Source organism: Canis lupus, chromosome 32, assembly GCF_011100685.1.
Source record: "Canis lupus familiaris isolate Mischka breed German Shepherd chromosome 32, alternate assembly UU_Cfam_GSD_1.0, whole genome shotgun sequence".
Lineage (NCBI taxonomy): Eukaryota > Metazoa > Chordata > Mammalia > Carnivora > Canidae > Canis > Canis lupus.
This window is the reverse complement of record NC_049253.1, coordinates 19111299-19137101: the sequence shown is the minus strand read 5'-3', so window position 1 is coordinate 19137101 and position 25803 is coordinate 19111299. Positions and strand designations below refer to the sequence as shown.

The following is a 25803-nucleotide window of genomic DNA, read 5'->3' as shown; positions in this document are numbered from 1 at the left end:
CAAGCGGATCAGACTGTGAACAGGCCTGAGTCTGAGAAACAGCTAGGTTTTTCAGGCTGTTATTCGGACACAAATTGAAAATTTCCAATCCTTGTTCTCAGCAGCAGAGCATAAGCGAGGACAAGAGTCCCCACCTACCCTGTGCTGAGTCTCCATAGGTCTTCTCCTTTAAACTCCCAGTACCCTGTGGGGTAGGTCCTGTTAACGTCCTCACTTGGATAAGGATGACACAGAATCAGCAATGAGAAACAACTCCATCAAAGAGTAAGTAGCAGAGCAGAATTCTAACCCAAGCCTCTTTGCCTCAAACCTGTACTCTTTCTGGCTTACATGTTTCCTTTCCTGAACACAATGCAGCAACATACAGATGCAAACAAGCCCTTCAAAAACGCCAAGAGCATCAACAGACAGTAAGACAATGTCCCTCCTACATCCCCTGCCACAAAAAGGCATTGCTGTTTTGGTAGGATTTCTATCAGGCTACACTCTCCCTTCCCAGCCTGTCAGATCTGGAAATCATAAAGAATAACTGTACACATAATATGTACAAATGGCAAAACATGACCAGATATTCAAAATGAATGTTGCTGGCATTAACAACCTAATAGGGCGATGTTATAATGAGGGGGAAAGTTTTTAAATCTATCCTTATTTATCCCCGTCCTTAACCAGAAAGGAAGAAAAATTTATAAATATGTGTAAAAATACGATAATAAAGAATTGACGAGTAGGAGTTCACAAGAGAATTTAGACATTTATATATGCTAAATTATTACATACACACCATTTTCTTGAACACTTGAAGCTTTTTTTTTTTTTTTTTTACCATCATTAGATACTGATTTTGCTTGAATTACTTTAATAATCACTAGTAAAAAAATACTTCAAACATGATTAAGGGGACGCCTGGGTGGCATGGGACGCCTGGGTGGCTCAGTGGTTTAGTGCCTGCCTTTGGCCCAGGGCATGATCCTGGGGTCCCAGGATCGAGTCCCACATCAGGCTCCCTGCGTGGAGCCTGCTCCTCTCTCTGCCTATGTCTCTGCCTCTCTCTCTCTCTTTCTCTGTGTGTCTCTCATGAATAAATAAAATCTTTCAAAAAAAAGATTCTTTTAAAAAAAAAAAAACATTCTAAAAGCTCTTCTGGGGATCCCTGGGTGGCGCAGCGGTTTGGCGCCTGCCTTTGGCCCAGGGTGCGATCCTGGAGACCCGGGATCAAATCCCACATCGGGCTCCCGGTGCATGGAGCCTGCTTCTCCCTCTGCCTATGTCTCTGCCTCTCTCTCTCTCTCTCTCTGTGACTATCATAAATAAATAAAAATTAAAAAAAAGATATTTTAAAAAATAAATAAATAAATAAAAGCTCTTCTGTATGCGCAAAAACCGTACCTACAGACAAGCCAGAGCTATGTTCTTTGGTCCCCATATCCTCAGACAGAAACTGAACGTTCAAGTGCTCTTTAAATTAAGGCTAAATTTTCACAATTGGTAGAAAGTTGAAACTTAAGCCAACCAACTGGTATAGCCAACAAAACACCAACATGCATTTTGGTTATTTTTTCCTCCACACAGAATGCCTTGATGGACTGCACTGAGCTGTTTTTACTCCCTGCTTCTGAGACGTCCTTTCCCTGAAGAACTTCCACCAGCACGCAACCAAACACTTCAAAGACGAGCATACCCTTAAAATTAATTTTAATCTTTTCCTAATCCATAACATCTTAAGGTGGAAAAAGCTATTTTTTGCAAACAGATCCGCATTTCCATCCGTCTCCAAGAAGATTCTAAATTCTAATCAGATTTAGTCCAACGCTGCTTAATGACTATGGATTCCACCCAGATAACAAGACACACTTCTAATTTACCATTTGGTGACAAATGCCTCTTTATTCAAGTGTCCCCCCGACTGGTGGTATTATTAGCAATGAAGAGAGTGACTTAGAGGCAGACTTTTTCAAAGGCTGAGGCAGAGCAGGATAGATTTTCATCCAAGTTTTCCCCATAATCTGCAAAATCTTTTACATGAATTATCACAATCTCCTAAAACTGAGTAATATATTCTCTACAGGGAGATTTTCTAAGTACGCTGTTAATGAATTTTTCTACCCTCCACAAACATACATTTAAATGTTTCTAAATGCTAAGTACAAGAGAATGAAGCTGAAAGAGATATCAAATAGAACATATAGGAAGGCAGGGGCCCATACCTTCCTCGCCATGTGCCCTCAGTGCCTGCCTCACAAAGGGCACTGCTCACCAAATATTTACTGAAACGTGAAAGACAAACCCTTGCCTTCAAGGAGTTCATAATCCTTGAAGTGCCAGGCACTATTCCAACCTCTGTACACAGAGCAGTAAGCAAAAGCAACCTTGTGTCCTCTTGGCACTTATATTAGGGGTGGGCGGGGAGAGATGAGGAGGTGAGACGGGGAGACAAAAACCATAGAGGAGCAACTGGGGTACTTAAGGGGGAAAAAAGCAGAATAAGGGGAGGGGGAGTTTTTCTAGATTGGGTCACCTTATACTTGGAAGACTTTCTGAGGAGATTGAGATTTATTTATTTATTTATTTATTTATTTATTTATTTTTTGAGATTGAGATTTAAATGAAATGGGGGAACAAGTCATAAAAGTATTTTGGGTGAAAGTACTCTAAACAAAGATAACTTATACATGGGCAACTAATAACAACACAGTTTGCAACCACTATAACAGGGCATGTTGGCTGGGCTTGCTAGCTGTGTACCAGAACTGCACTGGGCACCCAGCAAGACCACACGTTTAGCTGCCCTTGCAGTTTGGGGTGGTCTTGTGACTTGTCTTTATCAGTGGAATGTAAAAGAAGTGTTATGTGTCACTCCTGAGGCAAACCTTTCAGAAGCAGGCATGTCTGCTCCATGCCCTCTTTTCCTCCCTTCCGCATACAGTGAAGCATAATGAGGTCAGCAGAGCCATATGGGAGGGGCCTGGGTCCCTCAACCCTGCTGCCACGGGGCAGCTGGCCACTGGCCAAGCACACAGTGAGGCAGGAACAAAATGCTCTCCATTTTCATATCCCTAGAGCCTGCCACAACTCCTGGCCAATAGTAGGTACTAAGTATTAATCAAATATTAATTGAATAGATGCTACCAAAATAGTGAAAAAAGCAATTCGTTCTGTTAAAGGGCAATCAAGGAAATGAATTAGCCAGAGTTCACAATAAGGACATTTTTAAGAACAGAATCAGTGGCTCCTAAGGGATGGGAGGGGTATAGAGGCAGATATTGTTGGCAGAGGAAAGAGCATGAGCAGACAGGAATATTAGATATTGACAAGATCCAGAAAAGTGTCCATCCTTGTATACCCTTCATTCAGTAAATAAATAAATAATAAATAAATTTATTATTTAAATAAATAAATAAATAAATAAATAAATAAATAAATAGACGGCAGTAATCCAATCCAACTACTAAGTGCTAGGCAAGTATGCTTAAGGTGTCAGGGCACAAAGCCTAGGAAGGCGAGGCCCAACTCCAGGGGAGTACTGAAGTTCAGGATGCAAAGAGGACTTTAAAAAGGAGGAGTGCTAACTCTGCTAGAGACTTAGAGACTTTGACCTTGTAGCTGAGTCCTGAAATTCCAGCAGACGTGGTCCAGGCAGATGAGCCGTGGGTGGGCATCCTAGAGGAAGAAGGCGAGCAAAGGCTTAAATATCTCAATGTTCTAGAGATAAGTTCGAGGAGGGCAAGGACCTGGTTTGTTTGGTTTTTGTTTGTTTGTTTGTTTTTTAAGATTTATTTATTCATGAGAGACACACAGAGAGAGAGAGATATATAGGCAGAGAGAGAAGCAGGCTTCCTGCAGGGAGCCCAATGCGGGACTCGATCCCAGGACCCCGGGATCATGACCTAAGTCAAAGGCAGACACTCAACCACTGAGCCACCCAGGTGCCCCAAGAAATTGGTTTTATTCATTGCTGAATCTCCAAGGGCCTGGAACAGGGCCTGCACTCAGCACATTGGGAATGCCCGAAGATTTGGGGCGGGAGGTAAGGTTAGAAATAAGGCCGCAGAGGAGGCAGGAATGAGAAAGGAGAAGGAATCAGAGAGTCCTGATGGGGACAACTTCAGATTTGCATTTTATAAGAGCACTCTAGTTGAAAGCGGCATGAAGGAGCGATGACCCTAGAGAAGAGGCGCCTTAAGAGATGTCTACAAGGGCCCAGGCCTCAGACGATAGGAGGCTAACACTGAAATAAGAGGAGAGTGGGGGTAAATAACAGGATTCAGGAACTTATATGGGGAGCGCTCAGAGGCTTGTGATTTTACATATCTAGAAAAAAAGAGTCTAAGAGGACTTAAATACAAAGAAAAGCAGCTTTGGAGAAAACGGCAGTAATCCAATTTTGCATCTGTTCCACTGGGGATGCTTGAGGGTTTTCCAAGAGGAAATGTCCAAAAGACAGTTGGACATGCAGGCACAATGCTCCAGAAAAAGTTCTGGTCTAAGGTCAAAAACGGGAGAATCAGCGGCATTCAGGTGATAGCCAATGTCTTGGGAATAAAGAAAATTGTCCAAACACGGCCACAACTGCTATACAAGTTGTACACTACACAACTTCCAGAGCTCTAGTGGCTCTGGGTCGCTGCAGTTTTGTACAACTGCCACGTTACTGCTCTGGTAGACACCTGTAATGAAACCAGAGGGAAGGGCATCTTCTTCTAATTCAGCAAAGTTATTGCATAGATGAGCAACAGGTTTGCCAAAAGAGCTCCTCCAAAACAAGCAGAGGTGAGAGGAAGGAAAGAGAAGAAAAAGGGAGAAGGCATGTGAGGGAGAAAAAGGACAAAGCAAACCTCTTTCTGTTAGGCATCATTTCAAAACTGTTCTATACCCCCTCAGTGAAGGTCACAATTTTACTAACCCCTACACCTCTCCTAGTCTCAACAATTCCATTGCTACAGGGAATATCAGGAGTTTCCTGCAAAGTTCTCCCCCTGCTCTCTCATGAAGATCTCAGGGGTCTTCCTTTGGCTTCATGTTCCAGGGCTCTGTTTTCTTTGTAAAATGCTGCTGGAGATGATGAAACCCCCCTACACCTACAGGGTCACCCAGACACAGACAACAGTTCTCCCCCTGCCTTCAAGCATTCGGAGACTAGGATAAAAATAACTTCAGGGCATTTTCTTAAAAAAGATTCATTATTTATTTGTTTGTTTGTGAGAGAAAGCTAGAGACCGAACATGAGTGGAGTGGGAGGGGCAGCAGAAGAGGGAAGAGCAGGTTCTCCAATGAGCAGGGAGCCTGCTTGGGGCTCGATCCCAGGACCCCCAAGATCATGACCTGAGCCAAAGGCAGACACTTAACTGACTGAGCCACTCAGGCACCCCTTCAAGGCACTCTCAAATGGCTTTTCCAAAACTAGAAATAAACATAAAAACTGAAGCCCTATAATGGCACAGAATGCGGAGTTTCTGCAGCGAGGTACACACAGTATCAAACCAGTGGTTCTGAAACGGGGCTGACTGTCAAATGTCCTTTGGGGGAGAAGCACGATGTGCAGAGACATCTCTGGTTGTCACAACACAGGAGGTGGAGATCTGCTGGCATCCAGTGGGTGGAGTCAGGGATGCTGCTAAACAGCTTACTGGGCACAGGACAGCCCCTGCTTTGAATTAGCTGGCCCCAAACCTGGTGGTGTGAAGGCTGACGAAAACTAGTATTAAACTATCAGCTTTCTGAGGCCTAGGACCAATAAGCACTTCTTGGTCCAGGCAGATGCTCAAAAAAGTTTATGACAAAATTAAAAGGAAGACAGTTATCACACCATATTGAAGCAACAGGCAACAATTTCACTTATTTTTTTTTTTTCCTTCTGCTGTCACTGCCGCCTCCCTTCTAGGCTTTTCAAACAACCAAAAAGTCAAAAGAAGTGTCAGAAGCCCAGTCGGTTGAGTGACTGACTCTTGATTTTGGCTCAGGTACTTGATCCCAGGGTCCTGGGATGGGGGCTGCATTGGCCCTGTGCTCAGTACAGAGTCTACTTGAGCTTCTTGCCCTCTGCTCATCACCTCCACCCTTGTGTGTTCTCTCAAATAAATAAATAAAATCTTTTTTTTTTAAGAAGTATTAGAAGCCTAAATGATATATACAGTTTACGTGTTGTTTGAGAAAACAAATTCTAGCCATTCTATCAAATTCTTAATTTCTGGCCCCCAAAATAAAATCTTTGACAAGAATTATGCCGTTGTATGTAAAATTTCATTATTATTTTCCGAGTCACGTAAATAAAAATAACGGTCTACTATGAAACACAAAAACACTTCTTGACCATTGTTCTACATATTGAGAAATGCAATTCTGGCAGTTAATTTAGATGAATGAAAAAACAAACGGAATGAAATAAAAGCAGAAGCTAAATATGGGTCATCTAAGTTAATCTCACTCTGAGCCCTTTTATCCATTACTAATGACTGCTCCTCACACCTAACCTCAATAGCCAGCCATTCATTTCTTTTCTCAACAACTAAACGAGAGTAAATAACATTCACACATTTTGTACACATTTTGTATCTGATTTAACTTCCACCATTTGCTTGGATCCTGACATGAAAATTGACTGTGTTCCTAATGTTTAAGGTTCTACTTTAATTTCTACTGTAACTAGATGAGAAAGCACAAGAATTTCTTCTTTAAAAAACCCTGGACAAACTTGTTCCTGCCCTTCCTTGGAAAGGGAGACAGGATATGGCTGTCCCAAACCAGTCCCCCTTCAGTAACTGAAGCCTTTTGGTCCCCCAATGTTAAGACAATGGCTCCCTTAAGCGTCAGATGCCCTGGGAGTGCTACAACCGCTGAATGAATTTTCATGGAACATAAATCACTTTCCCTCTACCTGCCACTTACAAACCTGCTTCTCATGAACCTTGGACCCTGCACAATATGGCTCGTCATGTCCTTTGTGACAGCCAGGAACAAGGGACTGTTTGCATAAGTAGATAAAGGGCATTTTTCCTTTTGACACTTGGGTTTTTTCCTCCCCTTGTGCAATGAGATTTTTTTTTTTTTATTAAAATCACAGGAACATTCAATTCTTACATGCCAACTAAATTTTAAAATGCTTATATATATATTTTTTTTTAAGATTTTATTTATTTTTTTCATGAGAGACAGAGAGAGAGACATAGGCAGAGGGAGAAGCAGGTTCCATGCAGGGAGCCCAAAGCAGTACTCAACCCCAGGACCCCGGGATCACGACCTGAGCCCAAGGGAGACGCTCAACCACTGAGCCACCCAGGTGCCCCTATTTGCATGTTTCTAATGACTGTTGAGCATTTTAATAGGATTTTAGATACATATTTATTTGATTACTTCCTGATAGAATCTCCATGTGGATCGGATCTCTTGCTCTTCTACTTTTGCATGAGAAATTTTGATCAACTTTTCATCTCATTTCAGGGGTCTCTGAGGATTGTAGAGGATACAGATACACAGTAGACCCCTCCATTTACTGGTTGAGAAATTTTCCCCATATATGGATTTCCCAAATTCACTTAATCCTCTTGGAATGGAACTGTTGAAAATACTGTTGTTGAGGTGACATTCATATACATCCAACCCCACTGCTCTGTGCTAGATTCAGTCTGCTTTCAAGTAGGGAAGTTACAAATTTCCTACAGGAGCTGAAGTTGCCAGCTTTTTTGCAGCCTTTACTGTAAGCTGCTAAGGACCCAAGGGCTGTTTGAAAGCCACACAAGCAACATCTCTGCGGAGTAAATCACAGCTGCCAATGGTCAGCCTAGGGCCTTGTGTTCTCTCCTTCCTTCTCCACCAGCCCAGAACACAGGCCCCACCTGTGCACCCAACTCAGGCATAAACGGATGCCGTCGTCACGTGGTCCAATCACAAAAAACAACAACCAAAAAAAAACGCTTCTGTGAGCCAGGTCGTGCCAGGGACTCTCTAGGCGTGAACTCGTGAAGTCATGTAGTACAAGCCTGGATAAAAAGCCAAGTGAGGGATGCGTGGGTGGCTCAGCGGTTGGTCTGCCTTTGGCTCAGGGCGTGATCCTGGAGACCCGGGATCGAGTCCTGCATCGGGCTTCCCTGCGTGGGGCCTGCTTCTCCCTCTGCCTGTATCTCTCATGAATAAATAAAAATTAAAAAAAAAAAAAAAAAAAGCCATGTGAGCAATTTAGAAGCCACAGAGAAACGCGAGGGAAAGTCCTCTGGCTTTAGAGAGAAGAGAAAGAAATAGGCAGAGAGCAGCTTGGACACATTTGGATGAGAAAGGGGAGGAGAGGTGGCAACAGCTGTCTGCTAGGTCTCTTTTAGGAAAATAGCAGAAAAAGTTTCCCTTACTCGGACTCCCGAGGTTATAGGAGTGCTCACAAGCCAGGCTAATAATTCTAAACTCTTTCTAGGGTCAGGAGAAGCCAGCAACATTGAACAGAACTGAAGCAGAACAAGAGTTATGCGTGTGCTGATGGTGTTGAAAACAAAGCGAAGCCCAGCATTTTCTGCAAGTGGCGGGAAATCAGTCTATGACTTTGGCACATAAAACCCTGAGGTTTTTTTTTTTTTTTTTTCCTCCTGGGGGGGGGGGGGGGGAGGAGAAAAAGCATCAGCCTAAGCAAGTCTCCCAGGAAAACAAAACAAAAAACAAACATCTATTAAATGAAAAGATTTTGCATCAGAAAAAGATGGCAGTAGGGATGTATGCTGACAACCTCGAGAAGACTGCCAAAGGCTAGAGCCAAAACATGTGATTCCAGTGTCAGGCTAGAGCCCAGCTGGAGCAGCCATGGGAAAGAAAGATACCATACAGCGGAGAAGCCGAGGGCCAGCGCCGAGTGAAGTGGGTGACAAATTGGTGCTAAGGCACCACAGCAGCGGGCTTGTTTCCTCCCGCCGAGGATGTACGCCGTGAGAGGCTCTCACCCTGGAAGCCTGCGTGCTGGGGAGGCAGGCGGGAGCACAGAGGCAGCCGAGCTTCGCAGCAGGGCCAACACCGGGACAGGTGGGTGCGTGCCCCCGGGCAGAGGCAGAGCGTGCACGCCAGGGGACTCAGAATCCAACCCAGCGCGTCACCCCCCAGGCCAACAAACGTGCCTTGGCCTGGAGAGGAGGAACCAAACACTGCGGCCGATTGTGGCAGAAACAGCTGTGCTGCAGCTGACCCCGCCAAGTGCAGGGACGCCGGCACGACGTCTTCAAGAGGGTGCAGGCTCCTGAGCTCGGCAGAAACAAAGCTGCCCCTGGCGGCTTGCTGGCCAATACTCGCAAAGGGTTGCAAAGGGGCACACTCAATAAATGATTGCATCGCAGCTTCAATCTCCTCCTCCCACCCCCACAGGAAAATCCATCCACCGGAACTGACCGAATTTCTTGCAACCGGTTAGGCCTCGCAGGATATATACAGAAGAATGAAATGCTCTCTCTGCCCTCAAGGGGCTTATTGTCATCCAAGGCGAGTGATTTTTTTTCCAAACTGTGTGTAGCCTTCCATGGTGGAAAGTCAAAATCAATCGAATGGGTCAAAATCAGCACGGTCTTTCACAACATGCACATAGATAGACTAGGAGACAGAGTTCTTGTGGAACTTCTGAATCAAGTATGTATGTTCACTACTACCAAGTCATGATGTTCTCATGTATTCCTTATTGTGGGTCAAAGTAAAAATAAGTTTGATCTATTGAGGAAAACAGTAACACCCACCCATTTACAAAGAACTTTCACACATGCTATTTTATGGAATAATCCAGAAACACCATGAGGGAATAGTCATTGTTATGCCCCTTTTTCCAGCGACTCAGAGAGGTTAGTTGACTTGTTTGAGGCAACACAGCACAGCCTGAATATAACCCCAGCTGGGAGTGACCCTGGTACATCCCTGAGTACCACAGGAGTTCAGGGATACTAGTGAGCAAAGAGGGCTGCAGAGGAAAAGGAGAGGAGAAGGGGTACAACTGAAAGAGGCCTGGAAAGGAGGGCAGCTCTTAGCTAGGAGGAAAGGGTAGAGATGCAGAAATGAGCTGGACCGTTTGGGGGGTGAGTGGAGAATGCAGCATCACATAGCAGAGGGCACTGGAAGCCGAGAGCAGGTTGGACAGATTCTAATAGCCTTTAACAGACCAGAGACTTTGGAGGCACAAACACTGACCTCTCTGAACTTTATTTTCCTCATCTGTAAGACGCGGGTGATAACAGTATCTACTTCAAAGCAGACCAAGTGAAATAATGCATGTAAAGTGTTTATAAAAAGCTCAGCGTAAGCTAGCTTAAAGAAAGTCACCTCACGGACGCCTGGGTGGCTCAGCGGTTGAGCCTCTGCCTTTGGCTCAGGGCACAAAGGGCTCCCTGCATGGAGCCTGCTTCTCCCTCTGCCTATGTCTCTGCCTCTCTCTGTGTGTCTCTGACTCTGTGTCTCTCATGAATAAATAAATAAATTCTTAAAAAAAAAGTCACCTCACCCATGCACAGTCTTGCACCAATAAATAAATGAAAACACATCATTTTACTTGGCCCTGACAACAATCCTATGAGATAGACCAGACAAATTTTTAGGGCTCAGAAAACCCCAGCAGAGACCTAAGAGGACTTATACTGGGGGCTTCTGCTCTGACAGGAAGAGGGTAGAAAATAAGGCTGGAGAGCTCAGGCAGGCTGACAGAGGACCTCAAAGACTAGGCAATGAAATGTAGACTTCCATCAATAAAAGTCAGGGAGGATAAAAGGATTTGGAAAAAAAAAAAAAAAGAAGAAGAACTACAGGATGGGGAGGAGGTGTTAACTAATAGGGAGGCTCTGAAATTGGGAAAATCATACTGCTCTCAGAACTAAATTTTTCAAGTCAGGATGGGCAAAGACATCCCAGAGAAACAGCTAAGCATTACAAAACTGAAAGTATTAAATCTAGGGGCAAGCATGTCTGTCAGATGGGGCCTGGTAACAAAGCCGTGGCAGCCTGGCCTCTGAGAGCAGTAGGAAGAAGGGAGCCAAAGGCAGCATCCTGAGACCTCCTGGCCAAGTCAGCCCTGCTGCAGAGCAGGAGGCAGGCAGCTGAAGTTGGTTCCTTTTGGGTGTTCCCACTGGCAGGCCTCCTGACCGTGAAATGGATGCCTTGGACTTAACCTGATGCCATCTGACACTTAACTTCTCTTTGTTTTTATTCCATACTGGCCAACTAAGCATCTGATAATGATTTGGCTCCCCATGCAGGCCTGGCTACAGGAAGAGAATGTGTGCTGGTTGTTCCCACACTAGAATCCCAGGCCATGAAAGGGAAATAGAAGCAGTTCCATTCTCGGTTTAAGTCAGTAGGCTGGCAATCTGGCTTTATATATCCACTTCCTGAACCCAGCCAACGTGATGGAGAGATGAACTCTTGTTAAAGCTCATCAAATCCACTTCTGAGCCTACACAGCTGGGGGCCCTCAAGAACCAAGGATGTCCGCTAGAATGCACTGCTCCACAAAACCTCCTGGGAAAACTCACTTTGCTACCTGCAGGGTGACTGGGAAAGCAAGGGGGCCTCGTGCCAACAAAGCTAGCTTAAAAGACACAGAAGATAGGGAACCAAAAAGATAAACTAGATGAGAGGCAAGAGGAATGAGGAAGGGAAAAAAAAAAAAGGAAATTACAAAAGAAACAAAAAGGGGCAAAAAAGATGCAAAGAGGACTCTGAGATTTTCAATTTCAGGGACTCCCCATCTCTAAAACACAAACATGAATTTGGCTTGAGACGTTCATTTGCGATGACGCATAGTAACTACGTGCAAGCCGATGACTGATTGGGACCAGAAAGGTATTCATTACACTGCTGGTCACTTTTTTCGCTTCAACTAAAGTTTACTGAGTATTGACAATATGCCAGATATCACTCCACCAGCCACCGGGAGCCCTGTCTTCAAAAAGCTGTCTAGTGGCGTCAAAAGGCAGGTTAATTTGCTATTTTAGTAAATACGGGTGGTACAATGGGAACATCTAAAATAATGAACACCACGGGGAAGAGAAGTAAACTTTTTCAGCCAAAAGAGCTAAATCATTTTTTAAAGAATCAAAGTTATTTTTTCACCTTATTGATTTTAAATCAAATATCAAACCATATCTTTCTTTCATTCTATACGTGGTGAAAATAAATAGCAAGAGGACTAGAAAATGTGCTCTTTGCTGAGAGATTGCAGCAACATGTGTAGAAAACTCTCAATAATAAAATAAAGGCAGATGCCAGATCTATGACAGCCCATAAAAAGGCAAACATCTAATATCCAGGCCAAAAACCAAACCCTTACGTAACGCATTGCCTGCCTACATAAAGACCACACACTCATCTGATTTCATCATCTGGTACAAAATTACCAAACTGAGACTCATATTAATTTAATTTTCTACTCACTGAAAATTGAAGAGATCACAAAATCTCAGGGCTGATAAGAAAGGCAAAATTAGGAAGCAAGGCAATCGCAAGATACTGTTATCTTGCAACCCAACAGGCTTTTCCAGAAAAGTAATAATCTCAAGTGCATAAATCAAAGAAAATATTCTAGGGCCACTCAAAAATGGAAATCTTGGAAAGGCAAGGATCTTCCTCAATTACCATGACAGGTGAATGGAGGTACAGAGGAAAACACAGAGCTAGGAGCATGAATGATGGACATAAAAAAAATGCAGAGATCTCAAAAAGCAGATACAGACACAGAGCTCAAGATACATCCTGCCTACACTTTTTCTCCCTCATCCCCAACCTCCACTCTAGCCTTAGTATAATGTACAAGCTGTGTTTGCAGAAAAGTAAGACTAGAAGACTGAGGAAAAAATGTTTCCATTACACTTTCCATAGAGTAAGTCTTCAAAACTGCATTTGTCCTGGTAGACTGCTCTTTTTGAGGGATTTCTGATTGTCCACTAGCCAACACTGAGGCACACTATAGGAAGCTGCCCTAAAAATTCTTATTTACTATAGAGACTGTACTACGTTCCATGACTTCTCTAAGCAATATTACGTACTTTGTAGCATGAGGCTGTGTTTCACTTTTGCACTGGCTGATAGGAAGCTTAGAAAAAGCTTAAAAAAAAGCTGTGTTTCACTTTTGCACTGGCTGATAGGAAGCTTAGAAAAAGCTTAAAAAAAAGCTCACTTTCAGAAGCTCAGCTGCCTACCAGTGTTTTAAAAAACCTTATTTTTGATCCCTTATTTTCCATTCACACATTCTCCTAGTTAAAAACAAAAAAAGTAGAATAATGTTAACAGCAAATAATGCCATAGCCTAGCTATATATCCTCTACCTTACGATTCCTTAAAACCAAGTATTTTTAAAATATACATTAAATTTTATATATTCAGATATATTAAATTTTGGTTTTGGAAAAATTAGGGTATGAAGAGATGGGTGGGTGGAGGAGTAAACTGAAGAAGGTGTGAAGAAGTAGAGCAATTACCTCATTTCCATAGTGGCTTTTCAACCTTATCCTGGAAAAAGGGCACAGACGATGGCAAATGGCTAGAGATATGCTAGGTGGGACTTGGTTACCCTGGGCTGCAATCTAGAGATTCCCACCTTAAAAACAGTTTTAGCCATGATCTGTGATAAAGCAGCAAAACAAAAACTAATATTTCACTGTAGTGAGACAGGCTACGATCCACAGCAGCAGCTTGTTCATACCCCTAATTTGTCTGCTTATAAGCATATGTAAATCTTCAATGCAAATTTCAGCCCTTCACAGGATCAGAAGGAAAAAAAACACATGTATGACAAAACACAACACAGTGTCCGAACTAGCTGAGAGCCAGGGTAGCTTAGCAGAGGGAGGGACACAGACAGGGAGGGAAGGACACTAACAGAGGGACAGGGTTTTGAGGAATCATCGACAGAAAGCCAGCTTTCTCCTTGCTCACCCTTGACCAGGTCAATGCACTTTCATCGTACCCCGCATCTCCCTCTCTCTACCACTCTTAAGTTGACAACCCTCTTCCCACAGAACCAAGTGAAACCGGCTAGTGTGGAGGAAGTACCCAGGTGACACCTGACAGTACCTGGGAAGGCCCAAAAACCAGGCCTCTCAGGGCCTACAGCCAGCCACGAGGGACCAAACCCTGGGTAGTGGGAGTTCCTGCAGCTTACTCAGACCCCACCTGTTCACTTTCCTCACTCCAACGAGTTCTAGTGGGCTGGATTACCTGGCTTTCAAACCAGAGGCTTATTATAAAGCAACAAATAAGAAGTGATGCAAGGGGCTGGCCCCAAGCTACACTGACAAAAGTTAAAGCCGAGAATCGAGGACACTGAAGGGCATGTGAAGAAACTGGCCCCACCCAGAAGTCTGTGGCCACTGATGGAGGGGAGACAGTCTGCTGCCTGGGGGTGGGCAGATGTGGTGACAGGTGGGAGGCCCCGGGCTGCCAGGGGGACAGTGTGTGCTGTGCCAGAGGCCGGCAAACTCCTGGGAGCACCAAGAATTGTCACGGACAACAAGGCTTCCCACAGAATGTGTCAGCTATTTTTCACATTTATGATGTTAGTATGATCAAAACATTAATAAAAGTACTATTAAACTTACAAAAATTGTATAATAAAATTCCATTCTATCAGAGAAGCAAAAATACATACATGTACTATAATGATGGATATGGATCATTATACATTTGTCCAAATCTACCAAGTAGACAACACCGAGAGTAAACCCTAAGGTAAACTATAGACTTTGGGCATTACAATGTACCCGTGTAGGTTTATCTCCACCATTCTAGTGAGTACTGTTGATAATGGGGGAGCACATACATGTGTGAGAGCAGGGGGTGTATGTGAAGTCTACACACCGTCCTCTCAATTTTACTGTAAACCTAAAACTGCTCTAAATATAAAGTCTTTAAAAATAATAAATAAATAAAATTTAAAACAAAATACATCTATCCTGTAGGGTTTGGGAAATCTGACAGTGTAAAAAAGAGGGTCCTTGTGCTTAAAAAGATTAGGAACTACCAATATATCAGAGATAGGCCTTAAAGTCAGACATCTGGATTTAAATCATAGCTGCTTTGCTCAGTCGAGCATCCATAAAATGGGCATGAAACCCTCTGCCTCATAGGAGTTCATGAAGGAAGGAGCCCAGGGCAGTGACTAATTCCCTTGGTGTATTAGTTTGTTCATACATTTAACAAACAAGTAAGCATCACCAGGCACTGTGGACACAACAATGAACCTCCAAGATTTGCACTGTTAGGGATGGGATAGTCCAGTGGGGGACCCAGAGAAGAAAGACCTCAACACCACAGTGGGCCAGATCCTAGAACTGTTGAGCATGGAAGCAACGCATGAGACGGACAGATGATCAGAATACGAACTAGACAGCACCAAACCTATGTTGCAGAGGCATAATTCACAGTTATGAAAACTCAAGGAGTTTTAACTCATCAATCACTTCCTTCAGCAAGTATCTAAATACTGCCATGTGCCTGAACTGTTGCAGGGGCCAGGGTCACGGCAGAGAACAGACCAAAGCCCCTGCCTTCACAAAGCTTACATTTGGGGAAGGAGATGTAATATCATAAACAGGTAAGAACTTATGTCAGAGAACTGAGAACTGTAAACTCAAGTCAGGGAGAAGGAGATGGGATGAGCTGGGTGGATGAGAGGGAGTCCTGAGCTATCAGACTGAAAAGCAAGTGGGAAGGCTCAGCGGTGGAAGCTGCCTGGCGCGTTCATCTCAATAGCTTATTTATGTTCCCAACCTTATGTTTCCAAAGGGCAAGGAATACTTCAGAAAGAAGTCCATTCAAAGCAATGAGAAGAAAAATGGGGATGTTTAACAGGGGAAACCCTCAGCCCTTCCGAAAGTCAGCTGCCCAAAATCATGCTCCCTTCACATAAGCCAGGGCTTTGTGGTATTCCCTCTTTGAGCTCTTGCCTCCCTTTTTGCTTTTAGCCACGAAAATGAATATGGAGTTGAAAAGAAGTTGTAAATATACTTCCCTCATGTAGCACCTTCTCCCCATCCACCTGGAACATGTTTACCTCATATGACAATAAACAGTCCAGATTGTCTAACTCCTGAGAAAGAGCCATGTCACAATCACAGCGATTTGTTTAAAGAATCTTGCCCACTGCATAATTAGCCCATAGGTCACCATCTGTCTCTAAGTCCTCATAAAACTAACCATATGTTGTTTTCATCAAGGACTGAACTGAAGTAACATACACTCTGCCCCAAGAAAAATACTACAAATCCATTTTTTCAATGGTGGAGGGGCTATGTGGTGTTGGGAACACATACTTCTCCATTATCATGTTTTTTAAATTTAATTGTCCCCCCATGACCATCGTTTATTATAAAGGTGAGCCCTGATCCTCATGGTGGGCTGATAGGTAGGATTTCTGGTAGGGAGCGTGGGCACCAAGACCTCCAAACTCCCTGGGATTTGCAACGACAGGGATCAGCTACCAGCGGGGTCCAGTCATAATGGATAAGGATGTCTCTACTTTCCTTGGAAGCCTCATCCATGTACTTCTGGTAATAACCCACCAGGGCTTTAGGAATGGACTGTATAAATCTGGGCCACGCGACCACAACCCTTCATGCGGACTCAGATGTCCAACCTAGCAAATTGCTCCTTGCCCAAAGCAGAACAGATTCCAGCAGCTTGTGATGCAGCATACAAAGCTCACTATCCTGGGGGGCAGCCTGTTCACCTTGATGAGGTCACTGCTCCCTATGCAGCCAACTTCTTGCAGCTAAAGACGTGCATGGACTACAGAGGGCCTGTGGACCCCATGGCTGCAAGTGTAGATGGGAGTTCCTTACCATACTGAACCCAACCAGAAAGGCCCATTTTTAATTTTAAAATGTTTTATTTGGTTCTGTTCATGCTTTGTGCATGGCTGCCAACTCAAGCAACTCTAATAATTTCTAGAAATTTCTGAAGGGAAAAAAAAAAAAAAAAAGAAATTTCTGAAGGGGTTCTTACCTTGAGTAAATAAGCTCAAAGACCCAGAATTTTAGTTCTTTTCTATGGTTTGACCTAATGATATGAACACAAATGCACCCAAACAAATACATCTTATAAACAATTCTTCCTATCTATTGTCTACTGCATTTTATCATTCCAAGTCATCAAATACCAACTTTGCAATCAGAGTAACTATTTTAAAGTAGATAAACTATTGTTTCAAACCATACAAAAATAGTCACCTAGGGTACTTGGGTGGCACAGTTAAGTGTCCAACTCCTCGTTTCCACTCAGGTCATGATCTCAGGGTCATGAAATCAAGCCCCCAGGTTGGTCTCTGTACTGTGCACAGAGTGTGCTTCAGATTCTCTCCCTCTTCCTCCCCGCTCTGCTACTCCCCCATCTTGCTCACATAATAATCTAATAAATAAAATCTTTAAGGCATCTAATGCTATTTTGATTTGAGAGCGAGAATTCTCAAACTATCTTCTCCTCATATTACCCACCAATGACTAAACAATCAGAATAAGCAGCAGCACAAAATGTTCTAGATTTTAGTCTGGTTTAGTTTATTTTTTAAGCAAATTATGAATAAAAATTATCCCAAAAATGTGCCTACAGTTTAAAATTACATGGCAAAGAACACTAAGGCATTTAGACAACTCAAGAATATTAGAATCTCATGGTGGAAGCGGGTCATTAACACTGCTAAAAAGCAGAGAGACCAGATCTTCATCAACTCACTTCCTTTAGGGCATTAATTTTGTAATTAATCTGACCCGTGGTTTAGAGAATCAAGAATAAACTATATTTACAAAACTGGCCACAATTCCATCATTTAAAAAATGGCCAAGAATTTCCTACAAGGCTATCGACTTGATGTGGTCTGGGAAAGTATTTGTTGAGCTAAATTGGTACAAAGAGAAATTTTAACTTTCTAGATCTCCTGACTCATTAATCCTTAAGTTAACCCTTGTCACCAAAATAATCAAGCTCTCAAACCTTTAAAGGTCTAGCACTACGAAACTTGAGTTGCATCTATTTTTTCTAAACTTACCAACTATTAATGATTGGCAGTGTTCCTCCCTCATGGATGAGAAATTTTGTTAAAGGCTATTTTCTGTTCTCCACCAAAAGCATTTACTTTATATACACGCATGTAACAGAAGCCAAATCCTTATGAGATTTTAAAGTATTCCTCAGAGATCTCAAGCATTCTCCCAGAGACTTCTTTAACTTAAGGGATTTTAGGACTAGGTCTTACAATGGACTAGGTCTTCCTAAACTTACAATGGGGTTACATCCCAACAAGCCCATGGTAAGTTGAAAATATCCTAAATTGAAAATGAATATACCTAACCTACCAAACATCCTAGCTTAGCCCAGCCTACTTTAGATGCACTCAGAATGCTTACATTAGCCTACCAATTGGCAAGATCATCTAACAGAAAGCCCAGTCTATAATAAAGTATTGACTATCTTGTGCAAATTACTGAATACTGTGCTGAAAGTGAAAAACAGAGTGGTTCTAAGTACATTGGTTGTTTATCCTCAGGACTGTGTGGCTGCCTGGGAGGTACAGCTGCTGCCACTGCCCAGCATCACAAGAATATTGTACCACATATCACTAATCTGGTAAAGGTCCAAATTCAAAATGTGAAGTATGGGTTCTACTATATGTATATTGCTTTTGTACCATTATAAAGCCGAAAGATCGTAAGTTGACCTATCCTAAATCAAGGGACCATCTGTATTTACAGTCTCACAGGGACACGGTAATCCTTAACACAAGCTGGTACATCATGTACCCTACTGAGATTTCTCCCCCTCTTTCAATGGCAATGGCCTAGTGAGTCACAATTAAAAGAAACAGTAGTGTGATTGAAGGACACAGAGACAGCTTCCCATCCTGGCTCTGCCTCATACCTTACTTTCAGCCCCGTTTCACCTTCTCTAAAATAATAAAGCCACCTCCAACCCAGGGTAACTATGAATATTATGTGAAAGCATGAAGGGTGCTTAACAAGCATGAAGGGTGCTGAATCCACAATGGACACACAATAAATGACAACCGTACCAAACAAGTTACAGATGGTCCTGCCCAACCAAAGTCTACTTTTTATAATCCAGTGAAAACAGTCTTTTCCCGCTTTCTTCTTTATTTAAATCCATCCAAATAAGAAAGTATGATGAAGATTAAGACCTGGATGAAGCAGGCAGGAGCTGGAGTGTATACAGAGGCTAAGAGGTGCAAGCACAGCAGACACTGGGATACCGAGTGCCAAGTGGTGATGAACAAATCTGCTCTCCAAAGCCACAGGGATGCAGAGCTTACAAAATCCTCTTTTCAAAGAATATCTAGTGACATAGAGGAAAGCTCACTATGTAGTGGCAAATTGAAAAAAAATGAAGCACAACTATAAAATACATTGTGTATATATAAATATTTGGGAAAATGTAAAATTACTTTAAAATACATAAATTAACAGGGGCAAGCACTTCTCTCTCTCTCTCTCTCTCTCATTTATATACAGGTTTTCAGGATTTGGGGGAATGATTTGAACATGTAGTATATCTATAACGGGGGGGAGTGGGGGTTGTAGAATATAATGGGGGAAGAGCAAGCCTGTACTGTCTGTCTCTTTCACACTGACACAAAGAAATGCTAATCTTTCCACTCTAAGCTCTTCAACATACATATGACCTAAACTGTAAGTTTTCTTCTTCAGAATGAAAAGGAGGCTCAGGAGATAATATCCAAGCTCTTTTACATCTCTAATTAATGAAAAAAAATCTTATGGTTTAAATTTTTTTCTAAATAATCAGTACCTTACATATGAACTTCTTCCTCTTTCATTAGAAACTACAGTACAATATCCTGAATACTGTGTCCAAAGCCATGCCCATCCATCTTCCTTAAAAGAAAAAAAAAAAAAAAAAAAAAGCTATTTCCTTTCTCTGAAGGCCTAGAGTATTCTCTCATCTTCTGGATATTCACATGATCTTTAAGAAGATAAACAGTACTTCCCCCCACACCTCGTTTATGTGCACACATCTACTTTCCTATCTTATTAAAACTTCAAATTATTTAACTCAAAAATCAACCCGTAATGCCACAAATCTTATTTACAGCTGTACTGTCAAGTTCGCAATATCCATATACTTTGCCTTTTTTAAAAAGAAGGAAAAAACAACAGCTGCACATCAACCAAATTAGATTACCTGAATATGTTGATTACCTTTGATTATCTAGACATTCTGACTCAAAAGATGTCATGACTAATAAAGATTTTTTTCTAGTATAAACTTAACTATTGCTTTTTATTATGTCCTCTCTCCTGACAGTAATGGAGAGTAAAAATGGTTTTCTATCCTGCTTTAAGATAAAAACCAAAATCTAAAACTATATTATAAAAAAATTCAACTTCTTTCTCTTCTATGAACAGAAAAGAAGCAATGTCACCTTTGCTTATCAATCACAATGCTCATGCATCATATTTAAGGGCTGTGAAGTACAGTACCTGGCGGGTTTGTTGTTGTTGTATATTTTTTTTTTTTTTGGAGTTCAATTTGCCAACATATAGTATAACACCCAGTGCTTCTCCCATCAAGTGCCCCTCTCAGTGCCCGTCACCCAGTCACCCCATCCCCTTGCCCACTTCCCCCTCTAGTACCTGGCGTTTCTCATCCAGAAGTCACTGATGTACTGAATTTAAAAGGTTTACTGCCCTTAAAATTTTCTAACAAGTGGGCCAACTCGAATCCTTAATTTTCCACTCTGAAACTTCAAGTCTCTCATCATATGGCTTCTCCTACCTGAGCGTCTCTCTGCTGGTGTAAAATACACTCCTTCCCCTCATAGTATTGCTCCAAAATTGACTTCCAAATGCATCAAATGATGACCTACTATCATGCAAGTGGTGTGATTTACCAACATCCTTTTTTTAAAGATTTTATTTATTTGAGAGAGAGAGAGAGAGAGAGAGAGAGAGCAAGAGAGAGCATAAGCAGGGGGAGAGAAAGATGGAGAGGGAGAGGCAGACCCTCACTGAGCAGGGAGCCCAATGGATATGGGGCTCAATCCCAGGACCTCAGGATCATGACCTGAGCCAAAGGCAGAGGCTCAACCACTGAGCCACTCAAGTGTCCCTGATTTGCCAACATCTTTAACCCAAGTTATGGTACTTGGGTCCATTGATTTCAGACTGGTAATGTACCCACTCACACTGGTTCACATCTGACAAGAGTGTCAAGGACAACAGACAGCAGAAATGAGGAAGCACCAATGAAAATGGGACCAGCCAGGAGAAAGAAGAGCAATAAGGTTATGCAGCCTTCAGGAGCACTGGCTCCAGAGCTGAACTGTTTCGACTCAAATCCAATTCTACTATTCACTGGCTCTGTCACACTAGGTGACTTCACCTCTTTGTGAATCAGTTCCCAGAGCTAGAAATGGAGATACTCATAGTGCTAAGTCTTCGGGGGTCTATTATGATAAAAAGATAATCAAAGAAAGTAAGTAGCTGAAGTCCTCAGTTCAATGCCTGCCACATGACAGTAAATATTAGCTAGTTCCACAGACCTGTTTGCCAATTGGGGAACTAAGAACTCCCTGAGAGATCCAAGATTATTAATTACACCTTCTAGAGGAGCTGCCCACATCACGTCAGATCATAAGATTCAACACACATCCTGGTTTTTGGCACTTATTAATTCTGGAGAGCTAATTAGAAAATGAAATTTATTTTAGGAAAGAAATGCAAACAGCTATGCGGAACTAATCAATTATGCAAAGCTGTCTGGTCAGAAGGCAGTCCCAAGTCTCGTTGATCCTCCACCGGAGGCATGAACTTGGAACATGAGTTGAAAACCCCATCACCTTGATCCCTGAAGAGCCAACCCACCTGTGAAAAAGTTCACTCACCATCCCCCTACATGCTTATACTCAAAGAGGAAATAATCCCAGAATTAAATTCGGTTTAGCTACTCAGAGACTAATTTCTCTCCCAGCCCTTTCCTGAACAATAACCCCAGGTTTTTCCCTTCTTTCCCCCAGTATTTATTAGCATTTATAATATACCAAACCCTGCACTGGGCTGGGGGGTGGGGGGGATAGGATGCAAACAAAACAGTCACAGTCCCTTCCCGTTTTGAAAGCTGAGAATAGTCTGCCCTTTATTTAGAAAAATCACGCCTGCTGGATTTGAGACTTTTGAAATTCACTGCAGAGGAATGTGAAGTTAGGTACCATAGACCGGACCATTGGGCTCTAGGATGAGATGAGCAGTGAGAAAGAGGTCCTCTGGGCATAATGCACCTGAAAGAGTGAACAAAACCACACATCTGCCTGTACCGTAATATTTTTCCAATTCATGCCTTTGTCCCATTAGACTATGGTAGAAACAGCAAATTACTAGAGTACCACTCTCTTAGGGGGCCAGAGCCATCTCCTTCCTTCCAGCTCCAGCACACCTCTCTACTCCTCCTCCAGTCCTTTCTGGCCATCTCAAGAGTCCTCTCCTCTAACTTGAGCCGGGGACTGCCCCCAAGGGACACCTCCCCACACCACACCATCTAAAACTTCTAGAGAGAGGAAGGATGGTCTATTTTTCACCTGCATACTCCCAGTGACCATTGCCCTGTGTTCTCTAGAACCTAATAAATATCCCTGGTGTGATTACAAATGTCCAAGATATAGGGAAACGTGGGGTGGAGAAGTTGGGGAGAGGGCAGCTTTCTTCCACATAAAGCTGCTCAGCGGCCACCCCCAGGTCCTCAGAGAGGGCAACGTCGGCTGCCACAAAACATCTATACCAGTATCCCATGCCCAGTGAGCCCAAGCCGGCCCTGCCCCCTCGGTGCTCCCAGCTTCATCCTGGCATCCTCCAGGATCCTCACGTGTTTTCCTCTTCCAGAATCAGAACCTCCATAACCTCAGTTGGAGGAAGAAAAAATAAGTTCTCAACCTCCACAAACCTATGCCCCAGTACAGCATTCCACACATGAGCCAAGAGCAAGTGGAATCTCTAGAGCCCTAAACTAATGAATAACCTGAGAAAGAGTTAATATCACAACCCATGCAGCTATGCAGAAAGGGTTCATGGCTCTGATTTAAAAGGGAGTGCACACAAGAGCACAAGCTGAGGGCCACCTGGGTGGCTCAGTGATTGAGCATCTACCTTTGGCTCAGGTTGTGATCTGGGGTCCCAGGATCAAGGCCCACTTCTCCCTCTGCCTGTGTCTCTGCCTCTCTCACTATGTCTCTCCTGAATAAATAAATAAAATCTTTAAAAAAAAAATGTGCAAACTGAGTAAATGAATGTTTAACCAAAGGCCAGAGCTCCATTTTCTGTTAAACTTGATTATTTTTTAACATTCCTTTGAAATTACATTGTTATTAGTTTTCCCACTAAAAGTGCAAGATAACAATAAAGACAGGAAAATTGCACTATAAGAATGTACTTCAACATTAAGGCTTCCACACACAGCTATCACTCTGTCACCAACATGGCTTTCCAAGACTTTCTCTACTCCTAGCCACCTCATGCAGAACTAAGAGGGCATGTTGGCTTATCTATAGAAAGCAAAAGCTCCCAGGTTGTTTATTCAGGTCAGGTCTCCATAAACAATATAAAGGACAGACATGAAAAGTTTTTTAAAAATTACTGCATTACAATTACGTGACATTTTATGTGAGAATATATGTGAAATTTTTCACACACTTCTATTTATATGCCAGATGAGGTGTTTAAAAAATCTTTTAGATACACAAAAGGATGTTTAAATCACCCTATAAAAGAATGTATATGCATAGATGATGATTGCCTAAGATATCTGCTCTGACATTTTCATATTACACAACAGCAATTTTTTCCATTAGTGATTCTCTGCAGGTTTCATCTATTAAAAAAAAAAAAAAAAAAAAGCACTTTCATACCTATTTGCCTAGAGAAAATAGAAATACTAGGTGAAACAGAATTGTTCCTCTAGGAAAAATAAGCTCTTGCCCATCACAATTGCGAACATACAGTTTAGATGAAGGTTTTACACACAGAGGTCTGAGCCACTATTATAGGTGGTAATCACCCATTCCGATCAGCTAGTGTGGATGGGGGCTGATTAAGCTGGCTGCAAAGACTAGCCTATCCGAGCCCACGAAACAGTCCATGGAGACATCTCCTGACCCAGACTGTTCAGTTCTAGTGAGGCCAAGCTGTCTGACCTCTTTTACCCTGACACAAGCTGGAAAGATTTTGAAGGTATAACTACCCCAGGCTCAGACTTCCAGGTTAGGCTCGGAGCTCCATCTACACTTGCTTCCTCAACAGTCCAGCACACAGCACAACTATTCAACCTAGAGAAGGCTGCCCAGAGAAAAGTCAAGGAGAGAAGGAGGATGGACACCAGCTCACTAAGATGATGGCCATAAAAGCCAACATGAATCATGAGTAACACCGGAACACAAATAATCGAAAGAAAACTAGAAGTCCTGTCTAATTCACATGTGAACAAATTGAGTTACTTGATTTTAAAGCCAAGCCACAGAATTTTGAATAATATGAAAGCCTATTTTTCCATTAAGAATGAGAAACCTGCCACTTTAGAATATTTACAACATCAGCCACATGCAGACAGAATAGAGCGAGCTTCCTCTCTGCTGGGAGGAGCCGTGAAGAAGTACATACCTTGTTCCCAGAGTTTTGCCCAACTGTAATTTCTGTAGAAAACAAGAGATTCCAGCTCGATCTCCACTCTCTCCTCTTTATTGCCTCTTCTCGAATCCCTCCTATGTGGGTCAAAGTTAATGACTTCAATCTGGAAGCACAGGCTGACCATTAGAAACCCCAGAAGCAATAAAAGGGGTAAGAAAAATTAACTGGAACAATTTGTTGGCCCGGAGAGGCCCACCATGCTCTCCTATAAAAACAAGTACTCATTTTCAGGAACTCCTCCTGATTTGGCTTTCATTTTCTAAGATTTGTGTAGAACAAATGATGACCAAAAAGATTATTTTAATAACAAAATAACAAAAACATGAAGTTACAGAGATGGGAAAACCTTTCTGAGAACATAGCAAAGCCCAGTTGAGTGCTGGTGGCTTGGATAGAACATCATTCTTAATCCCAAACTGCTTACAGAGAAAAAGTAGGTCCCCCTCAGAATTCCATACTTCCTAATCCATTTTACCTGGATAACCCAGGGGATCGTCACTAGCAGATGTGGACATGTGTGAGTAGGGTTAGGAAAGCTCAACATCACCATCAGGGAGGAGTTCCATGCCTCAGCACTTTCTACATTCCCCCGTCTTGTAAGCGACTCCTTTTTTATTCCTTGTGCCTTTATCTCAATCTTTGATGCTAATCCCTCTGCGTAGGGTATTAATTACTCTGTCACAATTACATTACTCCACAAACAAGGACAACACGATACAATAAAGTCCAAAATGGATTAACTCTGTATTTATTTTATTAACAATTTAATATATCATAATTATATCATTAGCATATACTTTCCAGGGCATTAAAAAAGGAAAAAGTAATACTTTCCCTTTGCCTTCAGCTCCACCAACTTTGTTTTTTTTTTTCAAAAGAGCACTAGAAATATTTCCAAGTAACCTGTGCAGTCAGTAGTCTGCCTGTAAATGTGATCTTTGCCTAAGAGACCCACAGCATGAAACCAAATTACACTATTTTTCACAAGACCAAATAGACCTTGAGGTCACTTAGGGACTTGGTAGGGAGAGACTCAGGTGCTAAGCAGGATGTCTGGCCCTGAGAGATTACCACTAGTAATCTGGTTCAAATTGTGATGCTGTCTGGGACCAAATTCATGCAAACCTGCAAGGAAAAAAAAAAAAATCGATACACACCACATATGCAG

At 42.5% G+C, this 25803-nt stretch overlaps 1 protein-coding gene and 1 long non-coding RNA gene across 4 annotated transcripts in view; one reads left to right on the top strand and one right to left on the bottom strand.

The window, feature by feature from the left end:
• The window catches only part of LOC111093584, a 68630-nt gene extending 66782 nt beyond the window's left edge, over nt 1–1848 (top strand). The window contains exon 4 of the long non-coding RNA XR_005382795.1: nt 1573–1848. This is a non-coding gene — a long non-coding RNA (uncharacterized LOC111093584). The remainder of the gene's footprint in view (nt 1–1572) is intronic.
• Nucleotides 1–25803, bottom strand: part of TSPAN5 (tetraspanin 5) — a 170730-nt gene that overhangs the window by 74656 nt on the left and 70271 nt on the right. The window lies entirely within an intron of this gene.